The 25847-nt window shown below is 35.0% G+C and overlaps 1 pseudogene; it reads left to right on the forward strand.

Moving 5' to 3' along the window:
* The first annotated feature begins 305 nt into the window (after positions 1-305).
* Positions 306-22647, forward strand: LOC100428463 (uncharacterized; annotated as a pseudogene).
* The last annotated feature ends 3200 nt before the right edge of the window (positions 22648-25847 follow it).

The raw sequence follows: 25847 nt of genomic DNA on the forward strand, positions 1-25847 counted from the left end.
ATCCACAGACAAGGAGGGTGACTATACTTGCAAATAAAGTCCAGATTTGGGAGGGTTACAACTTGTTTGCCTCTATCAATTCTCTAGTATTCTATGTACAGAGTATAGGTAAACACATTTCTTGTGATGTATATTTAGTTTCAAGACGATGTAAACCATCCTAGTAGAGAACTAGTCTCATATTACTTAAGAGACAGAAAGAAGAAAGAGATAAATGGAAGAACTCTTTTTTTTTTGTAAAGCAGTAACTCCCTCTGTATAGACAAATCAAGCTAATCAGAAGCAGTTGATCAGATGTTGACAAAATGTTTCAGGTAAGAAAAGTACAGAACAGCTCTATGCTATTCTCTCCTACCTCTGTGCACACACACACTAACTTTCTGATTAAAATGAACAATTTTCATAAGCTGAGGGCCATATTAAACTTTGAATTTCTAATATCTTGACAATGTCAGAGGAGAAAATTCAGAACACATTCTTTGTTCCTATAAAATGAGCTAATTCAACCCATGCATGCTCTTTATTTTTTCTTGCCTCTGTGTCTTTGCACATGCTGTTCTCATTGCCAAGGATGCACAATTTTCTGCATTGTTTTTTACTGAACTATTTGCAAGTTGCTATGCAAGAGAGAGCCTAAGCAGGATTAGAATCTTCTTAGACCTCCATAGTCTCTGATGCAAACTAAATTTAAGCTATGACAGCAACAGTGAAATCTAACCCTCAAATTAACTTTTCTGTATTTGGAAATCCTGAGGATCTTCATCCACCGGCCTACTCCTCATCCATATGTGTTTCTGTCCAAGACGTGTTTTCTTGCATAATTTGAGGAAATGGAGTGGGAAATACTTGTGATTATGTTCTTTAAATATAAAAATATAAATGTATAATGTAATCTTTCGAAGAACTAAAAAAAAAAAAAACTGTCTCAGAAGAGTGAGACTTTGGAAAGGGAATAGTGTGGAGAATAAAATCTTCACGTACACATTCTGTACCCTCATGTCCAGTTGCTGTTATTTTGAAATGGGATGCATATACCTAAGTATCATATCAATAAATTTAAAATAACAATAGTAGCAAAAGTACATTAACTCTTTCAATCTTCAACATTTAATTGTATGGAGAAAAATCTGCCTCTTTGTGAAACTTGTATTAATTTAAATATTCAAAGATTTTCAAAATTTTTATTGAAATAAAAGAAATCTAATAGAGGCTCACATTTTGTTTTACTTCTCTACACATAGAAGAGGCAGTGCTTAAGAACTTATCTTTACCTAAGAAAAGTCAAAATGAAAGTATTTGTATCTTTCAGAAAACAGTGATGCCCACTAAAGTACAATTTTCAATCGTATTATGTATTGAGAGGTTGAGAGGTTAAACATAGTTTTCATAGGAAATAAAATAATCCCCAAATCCAGAGATTCTCTAAGACTTCTTTGTTGGAAATATCTTAAGAACAATTAAGAAGCAGAGGATTATTTGCTCAAATACAACTGTATAGAAAGAAGGAAGTCCTTTCTAATTTTTATTTTGTTAAGGGTCATTCACCGGCACTGAGAATAGTCATGTTGTAAATGTAAAGAAAGAAATCTGGTCTTATAAGATTGAAATTTACAATAAAGGGGAAAAATGACAGAATGGGAGTTTTAACAAATGGATGTAAAGTTTATGATAATTTGCATTTACATGTGGAATAAATTATTAGCCATAAGCAGAAACTCCGAAATTGTCAAGTCCCCAGAAGCACTATTTATGGCTGACAATAAGCTAGATTTTCTTTATTCAGTAAAAAGGTTTCAGGCTTTGTAGTTGAGAAAAATAAACAGGGCTCTCATTCTTAATGTGATATGTTTTAATAATCCCTAGTAGAACTGTGTTGCTTTTATTTATAATTATAATCAAGAAATGGCATTAAAAGAATATCTTTTAAAATTAAGAGTTTTCTACCTTTTAAAATTTTCTAAGAGGACTTAGAAAGCAAAAATATGCATTTTCTTGTATAATTTGAGGAAATGGAGTGGGAAATATTTGCAATTATGTTCTTTAAAAAATACTACTCTGGAATTTAAAAAACTTTTGCAAAATATTCTATTAAGTTTTAATAAATTTCAAAGCCTTGATTTTCTAAGATATTTAGGCATATAGATATTTCTGAATATGCTTAATTTCAGAAAAAATGCTACATAAATAAGTTTTTATTATTTACCTATATTTTCCAATGTAAATAGTCAAGCATGAAGAGAAGAACTAATGAAATAAGAAGAGAATAAAGCCAAGAGATCAAAAGAGGAAAAAACAAACAATAGTGATAATATTATAGGAAGAACACTCGTATTTCCCCCTTCTTATTCTCTCTAATTATTTTTCAAAAAACATATTACGTGCCTACTTGATGTCCTATAAATCCTTATATCTACAGTTCTGAGAGAGGTTTGCTATCCTCTTATTTAAGTTCATTGCAAGGAGTAGAGTTCGGGCAATCAGTCCAATATTTGCAATAAGGTTAGCATGATCATTCTGAATCTTCTAGGCACAGTTGAAATTTATACCTTTTGGTCCTATGTAATTATTAATAGTTCCCCCTTTCATTCTAAAAGTCAACATGGTCTAAAAGTCAACATGGTATATAATTTCAACTTGTATTTTAGAATCAGGGGGTTCATATGCTAGCTTGTTACGTAGGTATACTGCATAGTGCTGAGAACGTGGGCACAATTGATCATATCAACCAGGTACTAATTAAAATACTCAAAATACTCAAAAGTCAGTTCTTCAAACCTTGCTTCCCTTCCATTCTTTCCCCTCTAGTGGTCTCTACTGTCTCTTGTTGGTGGATTTATGTCCATGATTACCCATTGTTTAGCTCCCACTTATAAGTAACAACCTGCAGTATGGTTTTCTGTTCCTGCATTAATTCACTTAGGATAATGGCCTCTAGCTTCATCCATGCTGCTGTAAAGAACATACTTTTGTTCTTATTTATGCTTGTGTGTTCCATGATACGCATGTCCCCTATTTTCTTTATCCAATCCACTATTGATAGGCAACTAGGTCAATAGCCTGCTGTTGACTGGAAGCTTTACCAATAACATAAACAGAAAATTGACAGATCATGTATCTCATCTGTATTATATGTACTGTATTATTAATAAAGTGGATAGAGAAAATAAAATGTTATTAAGAAAATCATAAAGAAGGGAAAAAAGATTTACTCTTCATTAAGTGCAAGTGAACCATCATAAAGTTCTTCCTTATCATCTTCACATTGAGCAGGGTGAGGAGGAGGAGGAAAAGGAGAGATTTGTCTCACTGTCTCAGGCAAAGTCAGAAGAAACTTCACACAAGTGAACCTACACAGTGTGAACTCGTGTTGTGCAAGGTAAAATGTAATGGCTAGTTTTAGTTTGCAGTACTTTTTCTAGCCATGTTTTTTATATGGCACAGATTGTGAATGCCCATATTAGAAACTAAATATGCTTGGTTATTTCCCTATCATTGTGCTATATATAAAAATATAAACTCTTAATGGCAGTTGGAAGCACAGGGCATGTCAGGAAAACAGAGAAAAAATTTTATATCTAAGTAAATTCAAATCGGTTGTCTTTACTGGCAATTTCAGCTTGAGAGGGAAACCTAGAAAGGATTATTAGAAAAACAACTAAAAGGAATCTTTAAAAAAGGAGTTTGGATGAGGCAATTTTTCAGGCCACTTTAGACATCAAAAATTTATTATTCTATAATATTTCCTATATTAATGCATACTTCTACTTGTTGCTATCTACTCAAACATGTAAACTACTACTGTCTAAACTTTATTGTTTACTACATGTGTACACACACAGCTGTATTCACCATTCATATTTTTTACTATCTGTTTTCTTTGTAGACAATGAATGCCAAATATCTTTATCTTGTCTCTTTCCATCATGCACCTTTAAATTCTCATATATATATATATTTACATATATACATATAATATACATCTTTTTAAATCTTAGTTATTAACTTTCTACTTGTGATAGGCGAAATGATGGTTTCATGAACAGTACTCTAATATCAGTTGACTGAGAAAGAGAAAACTCAGGCCTAGTTTAGAAGTTATTTTGCATAATAGGCAGGGACCAGATGAAAGTGCAAAGCTGCAGCACTACACCCATTTGAGAAACAGCCCTACGGGTTAGGGCAGAACTTTAAACAGTCCACTTGGTTGTTTATTTTTCCTGAAAGCAGACATGGAGAGAAGTATATATCTATTTAGATCTATGGGCTGTGCCCAGTAGTTTGGCTAGGTGGGTCAAAGTCTTGGACAGAATATGATCAGACAACCGGTGACAAGAAGGTGTGGGGATGAAGTGTGTGGCTACAATTTTCTCAGGGGAAATAATATGAGGATATTTGTCTCCCATGTGAAGTCTCATCAAAGAGTGACCTCAGTACAGGAGGATTTTACTGATAAAGTGACTAAGCTGACCTTTCCTGTGGATGTCAGCCAGTCTCTTTCACAGCCAGTCTTGTCATTGCTCACTGGGCTCATGAAAAAAAGTGGACATGGTGAGAAAAATAGGGGTTACGCATGGGCTCAGAAACATAGGCTACCATTCATCAAGGCTGGTTTGACTATTTCCACCATGAGGTTGCTAATTTTCCAGCAGCAAAGACCAACACTCTGTCTCCAAATGGCACATTTCCCTGAGATGATCAGCCAGTTCTCTGGTGGCAGACTGATTGTATTGAACAGCTTCTATTATGGAATGAGCAGAATTTTTTTTTTCTTCCTGAAATAAATACTTATTTTATAAGGATTTGTCTTAACTATATACTTCTGCAAAAACTATCATCCACAAACTTACTGAATGTCTAGGTTGCCACCATGGTATTTCATGTAACATTCCTTTTCACCAAAGAATTCATTTCGTAGTAAATAAAGTATAGCAACAGGTCCATGCTCATGGAAGTCACTGGTCTTACCATGTTCAGGATGTACCATTCTGAAGCGGCTGCCTTGATTGATTAGTAGAATGGCCTTTTGAAGATTCAGTTACGTTATGAGTTAGGTAGCCACACCTTATAGGGCTGGGGCAATGTCTCCCAGGATATAGTACATGCTCTCAATTAACATTAAATAAATGGTGGTGTTTTCCCAGTAACCAGTATTTATCATCCAGGAATCAAAAGATGGAAATGGGAGTGGCTCCTTATTACCCAGCAATAATCCACTAGCAAAATTTTTTGCTTCTTCTCTTGGCAATCTTAGATTCTTTTCATCTAGAGTTTTTAATTTCAAATGGACAAGTGCTTCTACTAGGAGACACAGTAATGATTTTATTGGAAATTCAAACTACCAGCCCAATTTGGGCTACTTATGAGTTTGAATCTACAAGCAAAGAAGGGGGTTACTGTTTTGGTTTGAGTGATTGATCCTGATTGCCAAAGGGAAATACAACTGCTACTTCATAATGGAGGTAAGAAAGAGTGTCTGGAGTACAATAGATCTCTTAGGGCATCTCTTAGTTCTACCGTGTCCTATGACTAGTGTTAATTGAAAAGTGCAGCAACCCAATTCAGACTGGACTATTAAAATTTCAAGTCATTCAGGAATGGAAGTTTGGGTCAACCCACCAAGCAAAGAACCACAATCAGCTAAGCTGCTTGCTGAAGATAAAGAGGATATGGAATGGGAATAGAAAGAAGGTAGTTCTGTTACTAATGGTACCAACTATGATCACGTGACCAGTTGTAGATGGGAGGACAGTAATAGTTATTATGTTTTTCCTATTTTGTTATGAATATATTTGTATACATACAAATCAAACATTTTTATTTTTCCCTCTCATCCTCTTATTATCTAACATAAGATCTGTTGATGATAAATATCTTTATATCTTAGTATTTAACTCTAGGGTATCAAAGAAGATGAGTGAACATCACCTAAGGACTTTTCCTTCTTTTTGGAGTAAAGAATTAGCAAGTTTTTGGTGGAATGCAAAATAGTTGTCCTATATTAAGTAGAAGTATGACTTCATTGTTGTCTTTATTTGGTGATTAAATTGTCTTTATTTGGAGATTAAATAAAGTTTAAACAGACATTTATGGATGCCAAGTTGATTAAAGTTAGATTGTGATGGTCAGTTCTGTTTGTCAACCTGGCTAATCTACAGCACTCATTTATTCAATTAAACACTAATCGAAGTTTTGTTGTGAAGAATTTTGTACAGGTGATTAAAGCCCATAACCAGTTAACTTTAAGTAAAAGACATTATCCTTAAGTAAAAGAAAGTATAAGATGTGGACCTGATTCAATCAATCCGAATGTCTTAAGATCAGAACTGGGTCTTCTCTGAAGAAGAAATTCCACCTGCAAAAATTAGCTTCAACCCATGCCTGATAGCTCTATCCTGCCCTTCCTGACATCCTCCTCTACATATTTCAAACTTGCTTAGCCAGGCCCACAATCACGTAAACAAATTCTTTGGAAAACAACATATAATGTATATCCCCTACTGGTTCTGTTTCTCTATTGAATCATAACACTATTTTTCCTAAATGTAGAAAATAAACTAAAGTCACATCACTTTCATATCACAAGCTGAGTTAAATCTCTCTCCCAGTCCTCATTCCTTATTCACTCATCAACAAACAGAGCTTGTATCATGGATGCACCTTACATATTTGGTTTTAGGGAAATTAGAAAGTATTATTACTGAATATAAACTACAGAAATACAGCAGCAACATTTTTGAAAGGAGCAAACCAAGAAATAAAATTATGTCTAGACCGGATTTGTAAATAGCTATGCAGTTAACAGGACAATATGAGGAGACTTTTTCTGTAAAAGAAAATTAACAAAACTTATTGATAAGCTGGACTTCATTAAAGTGACAAACTCCTGCTCTACCAAAGACACTATCAAAAGAATGAGAAGCCAAGTCACAGACTGAGAGAAAATATTTGCAAAAGACATATTTTGTAAAGGACAGTTATCCAAAATATACAAAGAACTCTTAAAGCTCAACAATAAGAAAATGAACAACCCCATTTTAAAATAGGCAGAAGACCAGATCAGATACCTCAATAAAGAAGATATACAGATAGCAAATAAGCATAAGAAAAGGTATTCAACATCATATGTTATTAGGGCATTGCAAATCAAAATAACAATGATACACCGTTATACATCTATTTGAATGGCCAAAATCCAAAATACTGACAACACCAAATGCTAGCAACCATATGGAGAAATAGGAAATCTCATTTATTGCTGGTGAAAATTCAAAATAGTACAGCCACTTTGGAAGACAGTTTGACAGTTTCTTACAAAACTAAACATACTGTTACCATTTGTTGGCAGTAATTGCATTCCTGGGTATTTTTGTTCACACAAAATTGACACTTATGTCTACACAGAAACTTGAACATAGCAGCTTCATTCATGATTGGCCAAACTCGAGAAGCAACCAATTTGTCCTCCAGTAGGTGAGTGGATAATCTTTGATACATCCAGACAATGAGACATTATTTAACACTAAAAAGAAGTGAGCTATCAAGCGTGAAAAGACATGAAGAAAACTTAAATCCATATTACTGAACGAAATAAGCCAAAATGAAAGCACTATGTACACTGTGATTCCAACTATATGACATTCTGGAAAAGGCAAAATTACAGGCAGTGGTTGCCAATGTTTAGGAGAGAGGGAGTGATGAATAGGCAGAGCCCAGAGGATTTTTAGAGCAGTGAAACTATTCTGTATGGTATTATTATAATGGTGGATACTTGTCATCATATACTTGCTAAAACCTACAGCATGTACAGTACCAAGAGTGAGTCCTAACGAAAACTATGGATTTCGGGTGATAATAATGTGTCAGTGTAGGTTCATTAATTGAAAAAAAACTATTGCTCTGGTGGCGGATGTTGATAGTGGGATAGTTGTCCATTTGTGGTGTCAAAGGGTGTATGTGAAATGTCTGTACCTCCTATTTACTTTTGCTGTGAACCTGAAACTCTTCTGAAAAGTAAAGTGTATTTTAAAATAAATAATTTTTTTGAGACTTTGCCACCATTATTAAAATAATTCTAAGACGATTAAAAAAAATTAACTATTGTCAAATCATTAAACTTGGGTAAGAAGCTTTTTTTTCTAATAATAGAACCTCTTGAATTAAGTGAATTAGGAAAATTCAAATTTGCCTAAATTTGCATCAACTAAATCTTCATTACTAAGTTTTCTTATCATAAAACAATGAATTGTTTAATTTTTACTAACTGGAGATAGAAAATTATTAAAAATGTATACTAGGTAAATCATCTATAACTGCACAATCACAAACCATGACTAACTTAATACAAATGTGCTTTATTAAGAGTATCTTATACTGTGATTTCATTATATGTTAAATTACCACATTAAAATTGCTTAGCTAACATAATAAGATGACATTAATATATAGTAAAACATATTAAACTGTCTAAAGGAATGTGGAAGGAAAAGATACTTTTATAAAGTATCCCGCTTATTTACCAGGGATTATATTTTAGTATAAGCAAAATTTTAGTGAAGAAATTTGCAATGCTGAAAGCTAGTTACATTTACAATAAAACGAATCTTTGCTTGGATAGAGAGAGTATTGAATGTTTTGGTTTAACAATCACAGTGCGAAGGAACTGATTATTTCTCTACCAAAACAAAAACAAAAACAAAAACAAAACAAAACAAAAACAAGCCTACTAGTATGAAAGGTGTCAGCAATGGACTGAACATTAGGTCAACATATATGAGACAGTTCATTGCAGCTTCAAGCTAAATAAAAGAGTCTGTTAGTTTATACACTTCTCAAATTTATACCATTTCTAAAATAATCCATATCTTGACTTGCTGCATCAGGGACTTCCAGCCCACATACATATTTCATTGGATTCATTTTTCATTCTCCATATTGAGTCAGACTGTCTTGTGGATCTCTGATATTTATCTCTACCTGTTCTTTTCAATGGTTACAAGCTTATCCAAGCCCTAAGGCCACAAACATGCCTGGATTAGTAAAAATAACAAAAACGTCAGTCTCCAGTTAACACTTTTCTATCCTCCTAACAATCATATGTACAATAGCAGCAGTAACTTTTATTGAGCAATAATGAGCCCTTAAATCTGACAGAATAGGAAAAAAAAATACATTACAGTCAAAATTCTTTGGACAGAGGTAAGCAAACCTATTTCAACAAAAATGTCTAAGATATAACGTTCGTCCTGGAGTCACTCATGGTTCGTGTCAAAGCTTTGTTACACATCTTTGATACCTTTGCTCTTCACTACAAGTAATCAGAGTTTCATCAGCTCCACCCTATGTTTCCAAAATATCTTTTTCCTCCAGAAAATCACACATTTAAGTCCCTCTTTAAAAAAAATAAAAAAATTCTTCTTTTTTTCAGTTCACATACTTCAATGGTGAAAAACACTTTAGGATATGAAATATTTCATTTATTCATATCTGATAAGAGTTTAATACATTAGCACCTTCATTTCAACATGATAACATTATATTTATCCAAGAAATAAATGTCATGGGGGACGTCTCAGAGAGAATGATATTTGGGTCAACATATTGGTTTTGTATATAGGGGTTTTCATTATGCTAAATAATAGCTCATGTTTTATAATATTGACAGAAGGAAGTATTTTTGCTCTTTTGCCCAAACCTCAATTAACTGTGAATTTCTTAATTATAAGCTGGGTCGACTGTTATCATAACGGTGTGTGCAAGACAGTCCATGGAAACATAAGCAAAATATACTGCCTTCCTGTTCTAGTTAACAAGTACAAAATTAAAGACTTCCTCAAACTTGCTGTAAAACAATATAGTATTGTTTTTTTGCTGTGAAACAAAACAATATTGTGCTGTAAAACAGTAAAATAACTTTTCTAGCTCATGCATGTGCAATTTCGGCAGGGCTTGATGAGGACAGCTTGTCTTTGCTCTGCACACATCAGTTGGGGAATGCAGTTGAAGACTAGATACATCTGAAGGATTCCTCACTCACATGCTTCACAATTAATATTGTCTCTCAGACTGTCAGCAAGAATAACTACACATGGCCTCCCAGCATGGTGGCTGCGATCAAAAAGGAAGCATTGAGACAGAGAGAGAGAGAGAAAGAGAGAGAAAGAAGCTAGGGGAAATCTATATTCCCTTGGAAGTCACTTCCTGACTACTCTGTAGGTTGAAACAGTCAAAAAGCTCTACTGGAAACCCCGTCTCAACTAAAAATACAAAAATTAGCCAGACGTGGTGGTGCATGCCTGTAATCCCAGCTATTTAGGAGGCTGAGGCAGAAGAATTGTTTGAACTCAGGAGGTGGAGGTTGCAGTGAGCCGAGATGGCGCCACCCTGCACTCCAGCCTGGGATACAGAGCAAGATTCTGTCTCAAAAAAAATTTAAAAATGCTCTTTGCAAATAAGCTAAAGACTAAGGTTTATGCTAATAACAAAACACACATGAGCAGTGAGAAAATAGGAGCTGGTGCTTTCCCTTCTCTCCCAGGAAGTTCTAATTTGACCAGAAGAGAGGATAAAAAGCTAATCACATCAGAAAAAAAGCTGCCCAAATGCTTTTTAAATTACCAAGATAGCCATTTGAAATATTTAAAAAAGGATATGCCTCTAAGTTTATATTGTACATTGAGATGTTAGCTAATTATATGAACCTATAATGATTTATAGACATTTAAAATTTAAACAAACAATATGAAGACAAAGCTTTAAGGTCATATAATATTCATACTAGTAATTTATTTAACATCTCTAAATACGATGATAAAAGACATTCTTAGAAGCCAATTCCAAAGCTTTTAATATATTAGTACAATATTCATGTGAGAATAAATATATATAGATATGTATAAAAATTTAAATATAAAAATATGTATGAGTTCAAATATGTATATTGTTAACCTGTATAATGTATATATAAATATATATACAATGTCTATAAAAATTTATGTAAACTCTCTAAATATGTATGAACAAATATTTGTGAGATATGTATCTTTTAGCTTTTTTTTTTTTTCCAGGTTTGGTCTCCTTGAAAGCACATCTCTATGAAAAGCCCTGACAATCTCACAAAAAAAGAACTACGCTTCATGTAGAGAGGAAAGCCACGTGGAGATTTCTCATTAGTCACCTGCATGAATCCTCTTGAAGCGTCCAGCACAGCCCAGCTACCAGCTGAATGCAACAGAGTAAACGACCCCAGCTGAAGTCACATAAAGCAGAAACATTGCCCAAAGGAGGGCCATCTGAATTTCATACTCATGCATTTTAGCCAAATGAAATGAAATGATCGGTTTTTTAGCCCTTTATTTTGTTAAGCAGCAATAGATCATTGAAACAATGAGTATTTGTATGTAGATCCTATTTTGTGATTTGGCCTTTGAAGAAAAGTTTTTTGAACCATTCCTTAGAAACTGCTTGATTTCATGAATTGTTACATCTTTCAAAAACTCAGAAATATGTGGTGTTCAGACATCAAATATTCAAAAAGCATAAAACTTGCATAATTTATTTTCAAACTATATATATATATATATATATATATAACTTCCAAAATTACATACATATGTTTTTAAGCTGATACTTGAATAATCTTTCTTGGAACAGGCAGGATACATTAGAAGACCTGCCAAAATACTATCCAGTCTTTTAAGTCTGTAAAATATTTGTGAACCTAACTAAAATGTTCTAAATTTATATAGAAATCAGAAAATTCATTTTTCTTGAAAATCACATGCTTTATCCTGCAATAGCCACTTATTAGTTCTGTGACATTGAACAAAGTACTTAACCTTTCTGGTCCTCTGTTTCTCCACCTTCAAAACGGGGATGATAACAGTATCTACTTCAAAGGATTATTTTTAGAATTATGCAAATAAATATATGTCCAGTGTCTGGCACATTTTACATTCTTTATAAATGTTAGCTGTAATTATTTATCATAGGTACCTTTGTAGGTCAATTCTCTAACATATCAATCTTTTTCATTACCCACAGTGCATTTTCTGACTATAACTGCTAATGTAATTTAATCTCAAATAGCTTCACTTACTGGACATATTTTATTCTGCATAAAATGTATGACTATTCACAAACATTAATATAATATTTGAAGATAATCTATATATTGACTATATAGTAGTAATATATGTATTACTGAAGAATCCCACATTCAGCTCCAATATTTTAGTTAATTGAAAAATGTCTTAGATTATCAAATCTTACATTTTAATGAAAATGGGCTTCTTTAATAATGTGCATTAAAAAGTAAGCAGTACAGTTATGTTTTTATATAGCATATTTGGCATAAAAGTTTAAAGTCATACAAAAAATAATTTAAGATCATTAGGGTATTTCAAGACTAAATTGCCCAACAAATTTTCTTACATGAAAAACTCTAAAATGCTAGGTATCATATTAAAGTTAAACTGAAATTTTACAGAGGCTTCAGATTTTCATTAGTAAAGGTATGTTACAAAAATTATTTCATAAAAAATTGTTATTCATGTTATAACTTTTATTTAAATATTAAGAAGGAAATTATCCAGGCATGGTGATGCACACCTGTTGTCCCAGCTATTTGAGATTCTGAGGCAGGAGAATTGCTTGAACCCAGGAGGCAGAAGTTGCAGTGAGCTGAGATCATACCACTGCACTCCAGCCTGGGCAACAGAGTGAGACTCTGTCTCATAAATCAATCAATAAATAAATATTAAAAAGAGCTTGGCCCTCAGTCAGAATATATTTTTGTTTTATTTTGGAATTCTCATTTATATGCTACTATTACAGAAATAATTAATTTTAGAAAATAATTATCTTCCTATGTTAGAAGATGATTGACTGTTGCCAATACGTATTCAAGGAGTTTGAAGCATATAAAAAAGAATGAGGATAAACCCAAGAACAAAGGACCTAGAAAAAAATGTAGCAAAACAAATTATTGAGTTGATGTGTGTGCACGTGTGTGTGTGTGTTTAATTCACTTCTAGGTTTTTTGTATTCTTGATATTGTTTCACATTGCAGTTGATAAAAGTGAACTATTAAAGGTATAGCAGAAAAACACCAACCATATTATTTTGATCTTGTGAACAAAGATATACTTGACATTGTAAATGTTTCAGTGGCCCCAGTATTTCAGCATAGGTTCTTTCTATTTTCCCTAAGTGTTGGCCAGCTAAGAAATAAAGAGAAAGAGTACAAAGAGAGGAATTTTTCAGCTGGGCCTCCGGGGGTGACATCACATATTGGTAGGACCATGATGCTCACCTGAGCCACAAAACCAGCAGGTTTTTATTAAGGAGTTCAAAAGGGGAGTGGGTATATGAACAGGGAGTAGGTCACAAAGATCACATGCTTCAAAGGGCAAAAAGGAGAACAAAGATCACATGCTTCTGAGGCCAATAAAGATCACAAGGCAAAGGATAAAGCAAAGATCACCAGGCAAAGGGCAAAATCAAAAATTCCTAGTCTATGTTCAGCTGCACACGTATTGCCTTGTTAAACATCTTAAACAACAGAAAACAGAGTTTGAGAGCAGAGAACCGATCTGAGCTCAAATTCACCAGGATGAGTTTTTTTCCGCATCCTAATAATTCTGAGGGTATTGCAGGAGACCAGGGCATATTTCAGTCCTTATCTCAACCGCATAAAACAGACACTCCCAGAGCAGCCGTTTATAGACCTCCCCCAAGGAATGCATTCCTTCCCCAGGGTATTCATTATTAATATTCCTTGCTGGGAAAAGAATTCAGTGATATCTTCCCTACTTGCACATCCGTTTATAGGCTCTCTGCAAGAAGAAAAAATGGCTTTCTTCTGCCTGAACCTGCAGGCAATCAGACCTTACGATTGTCTTCTCTTGTTCCCTGAAAATTGCTGTTTTTCTGTTCTTTTTCAAGGTGCACTTATTTCATATTGTACAAACACACATGTTTTACAATCAGTTTGTACAATAGTGGTCCTGAGGTGACATACATTCTCAGCTTACAAAGATAACAGGATTAAGAGATTAAAGTAAAGACAGGCATAAGAAATTATAAAAGTATTCTTTGGGAACTGATAAATATCCATGAAATCTTCAGCCATCTGTCACGGCTCCAGCCAGTCCCTCTGTTCGGGGTCCCTGACTTCCTGCAACAACAGAAGTTGATGTTTTATCTCTAAGTATACTTCTTCAAAGCCAGGGATGCACAATAACCATAAAACAACTCTGTAGGAAGTGTTTACAATTGTTTTCTTTAATTCTCCATCCTTATGGAAGCCAAAAAATCCTTAGAGGGGATGTGTCTATTAGAAACAATGATCTCTGCCCACCACAATCTTAACAAGTTTAAAATTTTTACAGAGATTTGCTGTGTTCAGATTGCTGCTGAGAACTTAAACTCCTTCTAATAATATATCATAACAAAGGTATAAATAATTTTACTATAAACACACACTAAGACAATGGACAAGGAGACTTGAAAGATATCAGTGTAATTTTAGACTATAAAAAGCATACATATCTTAAAAAATTGATGATCGAATCCCTGAAGATGAAATGAAAATCAGGCCAATATACATACTGCAATATTCTGAAAGGACTAAGGAACTGATGGCACAAAATACTGTGGAAAATACTGTGTTGAAGCAGGGGTTGAAATCAGGAATAGTGTTGAAAAGTCTGTATAAGGAGCAGTGAAACCCTTGATCCTTTCTCAGATTCAGCACTGCCATGTAATCACTCCTCTACTAAGCAGGAAAGTAAAGATTTCATTTACAGAGAAATTGAAGCATAGGGGCCCCAGACCAAGGACACCAAGCACTGTAAAGAAAGCAGAAGAGGATCCTACTGGAAATTCAACCAGACACATTGGTCTGTCCCATGAATAGTGAGAGTCAGACATACACTTTCTAGGTAAGACATTAGAAGATGCTTCTCTGGTGAAACTGACTATTCCCAGAGAAAAGGAAACACAAGTACTCCTACTATTGAGGGGTCCATAAATAAAATAATCAAATTGTGTCTCAATCACTCTAAAGTGAAGCCTTCTGTTTAAAAAAAGTTTCTACCAAAATTTTAGTGCCTCTATTTTAATTATGAGCAAAAATACACAAAGGATTTGATGAACGAAAAGAAAAACAGAAAAAGAAGCCCAAAGTAAACAAAGATAATGTAGGAGTAAAAAATTTTGAAAAGCTTTGGCAAAAAACCAAAAACATTAATACATTAATGTATTCTTAATACATTAGATCAATACATTAGATCAGTCAAGATGCTGGCAACAAAATATGATACACACAAAATGTGAGACTATGGAAACTCCAATGATGGCACTATTTACCAGTTTTTAACATTAAGAGCAACTAACGAGAGATGCTAAAGCATCCCTGGCCTAGACAAGGCATGGAATTTTGATCACCCATACATCTGAAGAGGTTGAGAAAACATATTTATCAAGAACTAAGAGAGTTGTAAATATAAAAGAGGGCCTCCAGACACAAGCTGTGTCCTTTGAAAGAGAAAACAATTTACTGCCAATCCACAGCCTGACTGGAGGAAGTGAGGAGAATAAATACTCTCCTGTACGTCTCTGTCCGTCCTCTGATCTCTTGCCCATGACCCTTGTGTTGAATCTCAACCAGATGCCAGAGGACGAGGGAGCTCTAGTGATGCAACCCATATGACTCAGACCACAGGGATCATCTAGGATCACAAAGGAGGGGAAGAAGGATAGAGAGTGAATCTTATGGGATAAATGGAGAACATCCTGAACAGAAAGTAACAGAAGATGAAAACACATCCATAAAACTAAAAGAGAATGATACTTTAAAAGGCATGGGCTACCAGGAACTAACAGTAGTTACATAAAAAATAAAATATTTATCATATATTTATTTGTGTATATATTAAACACACTATGCATATAATCATTAGAAAGGCTGGACATTTGGAAGATAACATTTGGGAAATTTCAAAGACAGTTGAGCAAAAAGATACGTGATGTGAAATAGGCAGCAATAGATTACAATTTGAAGATTATCTAGGAAGTCCCCATCCAATATTAGGAATTCCAGCAAGACAAAGAATAAAAGTTAGAGTGGGAGAAATAAAAAAATCTGTCAGAATTGAAAGAAATAAGTCTAGATATTGAAAGTGTCAAATACATGCTAAGGAGGATGAACATTAATGAACCCTCCCTCATCTAAAATATTCAAACAGCACAATTACTGAACTCCAGTGATAGTGAGTAAATTCTAAAGGTTTTTGGTCACCAAAAGCCAGCTCTGTAAAATGGAATCTAAATAAGAGCGGCCTTTGAAATTCTCAGTGGCCCCTCAGAACACCAGAAGACCATAGGGAAAGCCTTCAATGTTCTAAGAGAAAATAATATTCAACTTAGATTCCTAAAATCAGCCCAATCTACAATTCAAGTTTTGAGGTGAAAATATAGATATTTTGATATGTGCAAGTGCTCAGAAAGTTCAAAATTCACAAATTATCCCCAGTGGAAGACTGTTCAGAAGTCCACATGAAACGACATTCTCGTGTTTTTCTCCAACTTCTGATTGTTCCTTCTCTTTCTTTGCAGGCTAATCCTTCTTTATGTAAACATTGACATATGCTGTCGTGTGTGTGTGTGTATAATCTTTTCCTTTTATTTCTTCACTAAATATGTATCTGTTCACATATACATGCATACATATGAACATATGCACTAATATAAACATACACTGATATCTATATATAACAGAAAAAATCTTAAATTTAGATTTTTTAATTTGAAAATACTTATTTCTGAAGAGATGGTATTAATGGTATTTTAAAAGTCTGGTCTTATTTTTATATTAGTTTGCCATGTGAAATAAATATCTCACACCAAAATATTTCCTTTTCTAATCCATATATCAAGAATTAGAAAGAAGTTGATGTGTTCCACTTCCAAAAGTAACCTTTTTCAAGCTATAAAGTGTTTCAAAGGTTGTCAGACCTCTTTCAGAAACTACTTCCGCTTGAATGATAACAATGCCTACATCATAGGCTGATTTGGAGGCCTAAATGCAATCATGTAAGGTAAAGTGACTAGCTATATATAATAGGTGCTCTAAAAATGTCATTGTTTTCACTTTGGCTTGCACGATTTCTTACCTCAGTGTAAGCTTTAATAGAAAAGATGAGAACTTATGTTAGGAAATGAATATTCAAAAGAGAAGAAGGTTCTGACTAAAGAAAAGGGAAAAGTGAAAAGAAGTCAAAATTACTCGGGTTTGGGGTCATAGGGTTATTTCATTAGCTGTCACGTGTATAGAATTTTGGGGGATAGAATGTGAATTTTAAAAGATTTCCTCTGTTTTGTGAGATATAATTCTCCTTTACTGAGTAATAAAGATTACCTCAGGCTTTTTCTCAGGCTTGTTTGAGTTGAATTTGTGAGTGTTTTGAATGGACAAAACTACTGATATTTATCTTGAAGCAAGAGCAAGAAAACTAAACTTTACTCGTATTGCAGAAGAAACCACTGCAAATAAGCTTATTGTACGTAGTTATTGCCTTCATTGGCGGCCCAATCTAACAGACTTTTCCTAATCACTGTTTGACCATAAATAACCCCGCTTGCCTTTTTGTCATATGTGTGTCATATGTTATGGCCTGTGTTTAGATATCTTCACTCTCTTTTACTTTGGTGGCGTTGAGAAAACTTATCCTTTTAATATTCATTGATACTTCAGAGTGACCTCTCATAGACAGGATAAACTAAATCAATTTTCCTTATTTTACAGATGAAAAATCCTAACCCAAATAAGTAAATTTAATTTTCCAAGGTCAAACAGATAGCAACCGGCAAAAGACTTAGAGCTCACGTCTCCTGAACCTAGCTCAGCATGTAATAAAAACATCTCACCTTGTGTTTTTCTGAAGAATCAAAGATTTGTTAAGTAACTTAAATATAATTATCTCTGTCTAGAATTAAGCCAAAATAACATCTTCGTTTTCTCCAATAACAGTTTTTCAACATATACCTCTGACTACTCTGCCTCAGTCCTTGGGGAAATCTATACATGCTTTCTCGACTTAAAATCCAAGCTCATGGCTGAATAAAACCATTGCAGCATAAAACTTGGACTTTGACAAGCATTTCCAAATAGAAATATCCACTGCAGCCAGAGCGCCTCTAACTTAAATTTATTTTGAATATTCTTTGTGGCTGCTATTATTATTTCAATTATCGATACATACCTATCTTTTAAAAAAATTATAGTTGTATAATGCCATGAGGGACAAATTTATGAAAACCATTAATTTTCCTGTTTGCAAAAGTCGGTTGGCTTCACGTCAGGATTCCGTTGTGAGAGCTGTTTGAACTGTTACAACTCATTGTCATGTTTCCCAGTCACTGAAGCAAAGCTGTCCTAAATGAAGACAAAGTAGAAACATTACTCTCGTCAAATGAAGTTACCAGGATCTGACAGAATCTGTTATTGCCTTAGCACCAAAATTCAAAGTCTTCTATGCATGATCTGTTTCATTATAGGAACCTACTCTCATGGAATTTATTTTATTTTCATAACAGCGAAAAAGTAATTTATTGTATTCACCTACGTACAATGATGGATTAACAGTCTGAATCCTGAAGATACCATCATCAGCAACATTGTCATTGATGCCAGTGTGATGAGCACAATAACCCTAGTAGTTTAGTCACAAAAGCACCATTGTGGTATTTTCTGTGAGGAAAAAAACAAATGGTGACCTTACAAAAAAAAAAATCTCCCTTATAAGAGAAAATTTGGAAACTTTTATTGTCATTGATTCAGATAAGAAATGGAGGTCATTTGAAATAGATTACTTGAAACTTTTATGAATAGTTGCCAAATATTTAATCTGAGAATAATTTTATTAAAATACGGTGATATATGATATAATAAGATATTAGCATTTTCAAGATAATTTATTTTTCTCTCTAAAAGACTAGTATAGAATACGTTTAACATTTAAATGTAAAATGTCTTCTGGTTCTTAAATTCCAGGTCTAAGCAAATATTTGCTAATTTAATGATTATATGTCTTTTAACAGATTACTATTTTTCTCAAAAAAAGTTTTATATTTTTGTGTAGTCTAAAAATGTCTGTATTTTTACTGTGATTTTTGTCTTTCATTTCATGTTTATAAAGATTAAGTCTATGTGATTACATAAATATTTATCTGTATTTTTAGTTAATAGTTTTTTAGGTTGAATTTTTTTTAAATATTCATGAATTTATTTCATCTGGAAATGTTGTTCATGTATTTTATAATTAGAGTAACAGATTTAATCAGTTATTTTTCCCAAGTAGTGATCCAGAGTACCCCAGGACATTTATTGAATAATTCATTCTTTCTCAACTTTTGTAAGATGCTACTTTTACGATTAACTAAAATGTTATATATTCTGAGAAAAGATTTTGAACTTTCTGTTCTGCGATTGATCTATGTAATAATGTATAAATATCACAATAATTATAATGGCATTATAGTATACCTTAAAATCTATGATTAGGAGCTTTTCTTGATTACTCTTTTTTAAGCTCATACCTTTTTCCAAATAAACTTCACACTTACGTTGAGTACAGTTGTGTTAGAAAAAAATTCTTTTGCATATATTGAAAAATATTTATTATGTATTCCAGTAGAGAAATGCTTTATGCTTCTCTTATTAAAATCCTCTATTTTACTCTGGCTAAGAATTTTGAACACTTTTGCACAGTTCAGTATACTTATGCTTAAATTTTTTATTGGTATTATGTTTATTATTTATTAAATTATTTTTGTTTTATTATTAGGTTGCTTTATATATTTTTTTACTTTCCATTTCTTTTTTTTTTTTTTTTTTTTTTTTTTTTTTTTTGAGACGGAGTCTTGCTCTGTAGCCCGGGCTGGAGTGCAGTGGCCGGATCTCAGCTCACTGGAAGCTCCGCCTCCCGGGTTTGCGCCATTCTCCTGCCTCAGCCTCCGGAGTAGCTGGGACTACAGGCGCCCGCCACCTCGCCCGGCTAGTTTTTTGTATTTTTAGTAGAGACGGGGTTTCACCGTGTTAGCCAGGATGGTCTCGATCTCCTGACCTCGTGATCCGCCCGTCTCGGCCTCCCAAAGTGCTGGGATTACAGGCTTGAGCCACCGCGCCCGGCCTTTCCATTTCATTTTTAAGAGATTACTTCTCAAATAGTAGAAAAATAATAATTTCATATTTTTGTTTTAACATACTGAACTCAAACATTGTAAAGTGTTCTAGTGATTCTCTTGGGTTTTCTTGCTAGGTAAATATATAATCTGTTGGTAATTATATTTTGATTTTTTTCTTAAACTTATGACTAAGTTCTTTTTTGGTCTTATTCCTTTTCCCAACATTTCTAGAATAATATTAAGTAAGAATGGTGAAATGAGTAGATATTCTTTTTCCTATAGGTTTTTTTTTTATAGACAGATATATAGATAGATGTTATAATTGTGCAATGTAAACTAAAGTAATATTTTATTATCCCCTTCAACAAAAGGAAGTGCATGCTTTAGTCATCTATGACTCTGGAAAACAGCATGATATTTCTTATCTATTAAATGTTCAAAAATAATTATTAAATAAATAAGTAAACACAAAATAAAGTACATTAGAAACAAATCCATGAGTGCATTTCATAACAAGTGCCTGTTTTACCTCAAGCTACATTTTTTTCTTAAGCCTTAAGTATTTACCTAAGAGTGTTTTAGCTGCCTTCCTTGCTCTTTATCAAATTCTTTCTCATGGTTCTGAGATCTGCTCCCAAAGACCACTCTCAAAGCTGGAAGCCTGACACTATTCCAGGCTTCCCCCACATTGAATGCCCACTTGAGCAATGCATCACTGTTTTTAAGGTACTATCTTTGACAAACACATTTAGCGATATCTCATACAAAACAAGTGACCTCCTTTCTCTTGAGAACTGCCCCTAGCTGTCATAACTCTGCTCTGTGTCCCTCACCAACTTGCTTCTGTCAGTTGGACCAGAAGTGGACACCAGAGCAAAGCCAAACAATAGAGATTCCGTTCAGGAATTTGGAAGTGTCACCGAGACCTGAGATCCTGAATGGAGAAGATATAAACTTGAAAGCTAAAGACTATACTCTACATGACGTGCCTCATGGAGTAAGAAGTTGAGGAAGTAGTTTGAGAGAGAATGAAGCAAAAAGAAAGAAATTAGAGGAGAAATAGAGAATTTTCCCAGGATGTCTGGTTTGTTTTTATTTTTTGATATTTTATTCTTTCACATGCTGATAGCTTCATTTTGTCTCTCAGTTTTCTTAAAATAACTTTTTAATGTTTATATAACATCTCCTCTTTTCTATTAGCTAGTTTTGGCTTGCTTCTGTGACTTTTGACCAAAATATCTTCATGATGACACGATCAATATATATCTCCTCTATTTTGAGAAACTTAATTGTCTCTCTGAAGACACTGCTGAGATCTTTATATTTACTGACTCAACAATTGCAATTGGGTACAATATCTGCAGGCAGACTGTGCAGGTTTGAATACCTTCTATACCATTTACTAGGCTTGAGTCTTTGGTCAAATGCCTAACTTTTCCATGTCTTCTTTTCTTCATCTGTAAAATAGCAAGGATAATAGTACCTACTTCATAGAGAATGAAAATTCAAGCAGGCAGGATTTGTAAACCACTTAGAAAAATGTCTTACACATAGTTTGAGAAAACATAAGTGTTTTGTCAATAAGAAATTTTGTTTTAAAAACTAGCTCACTGAATTGTGAGCACTGATTGTACTTATTGGATGTATTATTATTATTATTATTTTTTCCTAGAATAAGATTTATCTCAACATACATGAGCATCTCAATCCCTGTTCCAATCTACTGTTGCTTTTAAAGATCATTATATTCACCACCAATGCAGGAAACCATTTAGAGGCGCCGCTGCCACCACAGACCTTGCAGTTAGCTCCGCCCGGACCCACCCTTCGAACGCAATCCCTGATGCAGGCTTCGCTCCAGATCGCCCTGGGCTTGCTTCTCACAAGCTCACCTGAAAAAGCTCAGTAGTTTTTCCTGGAATAACTGTGATTAAGGGAAGGACCCTGCGGTGATCAGAGCCATAACTGTGGAGCCTGACCCCATCCTCCTTCCTGAGAACGTGACCTTCAGTCTCCTGGGCAGCACCACTGTCCCCCTGAGTTCTCATCTGGAGATGGACTTAGTTTTGGAGAAGGAAGTGGCTGGCCTCTGGATCAAGACCTCATGGCAGCTGTACCTCTGAACACTTTTGGGGGACCCTGTCCAGAGCCCCTACATACCTATGGGCTTCTTTGCCACGATCCCTTCAAAGAAGGAACCTACTCACTGCCCAAGAGCAAATTCACTGTGCCTGACCTGGAGCTGCCCAGCTGGCGCACCACCGGGGCACAGAGCATGGAATCTGTCACAGCAGAATGGAGGAGTGTGAGGAATGTCCCTTTTCCTCTGTCTTGTGTTTGCCAAGGCCAAATTCCCACTCTCTGCCCCTCTTTAATCCCCTTCCTACAATGAGTCCACCACCCTTACTGAAAATCATTTTGTGCCATTTACATTTTAGGCTGGGGCAAGCAGCCCTGGCCTAAGGGAGGATGAGTTGGACAGTTCTTGATAGCCCAGGGCATCTGCGGGCTAACCACGTTACCTATCCCCATTAGACATTCTCTCTAAAGAGCCTCGTTCATTTCCAAAGCAGTCGAGGAATGGGAACCAGTGTGTTTTAGGACCTGAAGAATCTTTATGACTTTCTCTTTGTCTCTCTCTCTCTCTCTCTTCTCTGTCACTCTTTTTTTTTTTTTTTTTTTTTTGTCAATAAGTTAAAGGCAAAGTGAGAGTATTAACGACCAGCCCCCTGTTATAATGAAGGGGCGAAAGGAGTTGCTCTTAGTCTATTCCTCCCTTAACTTCTGTAGCTAATTTTGATTTCCTTTGTAGATTTGCCCAATTAATATTAGGGTGCAGCATATCCTGCAGAGGTAGGGTGTGTGGGGCAGGAATCCCTTGGGGGAGATATTAGGAGTGCTCTGTTGTTTATAAACTCAGGTACCCGCAGGACCTAGCAAGAGACTTAAATGAGTGACAAGGACTATGAGAAATATGTTGATTCCAGGCTTGACTTTGATTTTTCCTTTTTGATTAAAGATAATACTACAATGTAAATATTTCTTATACGATAAAGAAAGTCATAGCACATGTGCGTTGATACAAGGCTGCTGAGGCCTGGCCTCCAGTTGGAAATACAATTAAGGGTGGCACAGACTGGAGAGTGCATAGCCAGTCTGTGAAGTCAACTGCTACCTAGCTATGACCAGTCAGTGTCAAATAAGAATGGTGTGGGTCCAGTATTGGCAGATAGTTTCAATGTTTATTCCCAGAGTAGCCAAAAATCCAGATTTTTATATGAAATCTTATCATTTTAAAATATTGCCAACTAATTTTTTTTAAACACTATGTGGTGTGATGTGTGTCAAACGGAAACATCAGTGGGAGAGTCTGACTCATGGGTGGCCAATTTGCAACCTCTGACCTCAGACCGTGCATGCCTTGTGTTCTTAAGACCACTCCCGTGGCAACATTTCTCCCTCCACAGGGCCAAAGCCATAGTGTCTGATCCCAAGGAGAAGGCTCTTCCTTCCGTGCTAGGAGAGGCATGGGCAGCTTCTCAGCTATTAGCTGTGGGGATCACGAGGCTGCGTGCCACAGTCTTGGAGTCCTGTCAGGTGAATGAGGCAGTTGGGAAAGAGATGACCTCACAAGCAGCTGCTTTTGGAGCAGGGGTCCAAGGCAGAGAGAGTGGCCTCCATGTCAGCCTGCCTAGATTTGTCCAGCATCCTGTTACACCGTAACAACTTCTGAACCACACATCAGCCCTGAATTCTGGGCTCATTTGAAGCCTGAAAAACAATAAATCTTAAGTTGCAAATAAATAAATATCATCACATTCTCTAGGAAAGACAAATTAAAAATACACCCAAGCAAGGCCGGGCGCAGTGGCTCACGCTTGTAATCCCAGCACTTTGGAAGGCCAAGATGGGTGGGTCACCTGAGGTCAGGAGTTTGAGACCAGCCTGGCCAACATAGTGAAACCCTGTCTCTACTAAAAATACAAAAATTAGCCTGGCATGGTGGTGGGCGCCTGTAATCCCAGCTACTCGGGAGGCTGAGGCAGGAGAATTGCTTGAACCCAGGAGACGGAGGTTTCAGTGAGTCAACACAGTGCCACTGTACCTCAGCTTCAGTGACACAGTGAGACTCTATCTCAAAAAAAAAAAAAAAAAAAAAAAAAAAAGACCCAAGCAGGAGAGAGAAGAAATACCTAGGGCACAAGGAAAATATGATGCTCTGACATCAAGTTTTCTGTGACCAAATTCCAGAGGAGAAGGCAGCCTACAGGCCAAGTGAATTTAAGAAAAAATCTATTCTAATAACCATCTCAATCCAGAAGAAGCTTCCAGACAGCGTATCCTTGGCCTAATTTCCTTTCAGTTTTCTTATTCCGCCCTAGCCTTTTCCCTCCTTTCTTCTTTTGTTTCCAAATAATCACTTATATGTGGATATATGTGTCTGTGTTTTAGCCCATTATCATTTGATATTTTGTTGCTATTATGAGTGTCCTTTTCTTATTTCTAACTGCAAGCTCTACTTTTGTTGTTTAGTCTTCTTCTTTTCACTTATTATCTTTCTTCATATTAAATATTTATTTAAGTTCTTTTATCAGTCAAAGTCCTGACAGGAAATAGATGGCAGGGATACTCAAAAAGATTGGACAAACTGAAAATCGTGACTGAAGAGAACTCTGTGAAGGGACTATCTACAGAGGTCTGATTTGAGTTAAGGAAATAAAAAGGAATGGCAATGCAGCCAGAAAAACTATAACCTGGGAGTTGATGTCACCTATGTGACTCAACTACAGGGCAAGGAGAAAGACTTATCACTGTAACCCAGTGGGTAGAAGACTGCAGTAAGAAATGCAAACCGTGCCTCTCAAGATGTGAGGGCGTAGAACAATTGTGGGAAAGATAATAGTACCTATTTCATAAAAAAATGAAAATTTAAGCCGACAATATTTGTAAAGCACTTAAATCAGTGCCTTACTCAAACCCTCCTTCATCTTGTTCCCGAATACTTACTGGTACTCCCTATTGGCCAACTTAAGAAGAGCTTAAGCTCCCTATTGGCCAACTTAAGAAGAGCTTAAGCTCTTCTTAAGAGCATGTATGCTTGGTGTCATGGACCTCTAAACCCTCTGCCTGATCACAGCAAAGAGAAAAATAGAATATATGCTATAATATATTATACATAATATATATGTTATATATATTTATATAATATATATTACATATTATATTATATATAATATTTATGCTGGCTTTGAATGTAATTTCTCAATTTTATACATTCAACTTTTTGTCATTACTTCTAATTTTTTACTAATTTAAAATAATTTTCTTTTATTTATTTTTAAATTATTAAATTTGCCACTCTAAATTGTTTCAAATCTTAAATTTATTTTTACATGTATTATATTTATGACATTATTATTTATTTATTTATTTATTTATTTATTTATTTATTTGAGACAAAGTCTCACTCTGTTGCCCAGGCTGGAGTGCAGTGGCTCAATCTCAGCTCACTGCAGCCTCCACCTCCCAGGTTTAAGCAATTCTCCTGCCTCAGCCTCCTGAGTAGCTGGGATGACAGGTGTGCATTGCCATGCCCGGCTGAGATTTGTATTTAAAATAGAGATGGGGTTTCACCGTGTTGGCCAGGGAGTCTCAAACTCCTG

Source organism: Macaca mulatta, chromosome 2, assembly GCF_049350105.2.
Source record: "Macaca mulatta isolate MMU2019108-1 chromosome 2, T2T-MMU8v2.0, whole genome shotgun sequence".
Taxonomy (NCBI): domain Eukaryota; kingdom Metazoa; phylum Chordata; class Mammalia; order Primates; family Cercopithecidae; genus Macaca; species Macaca mulatta.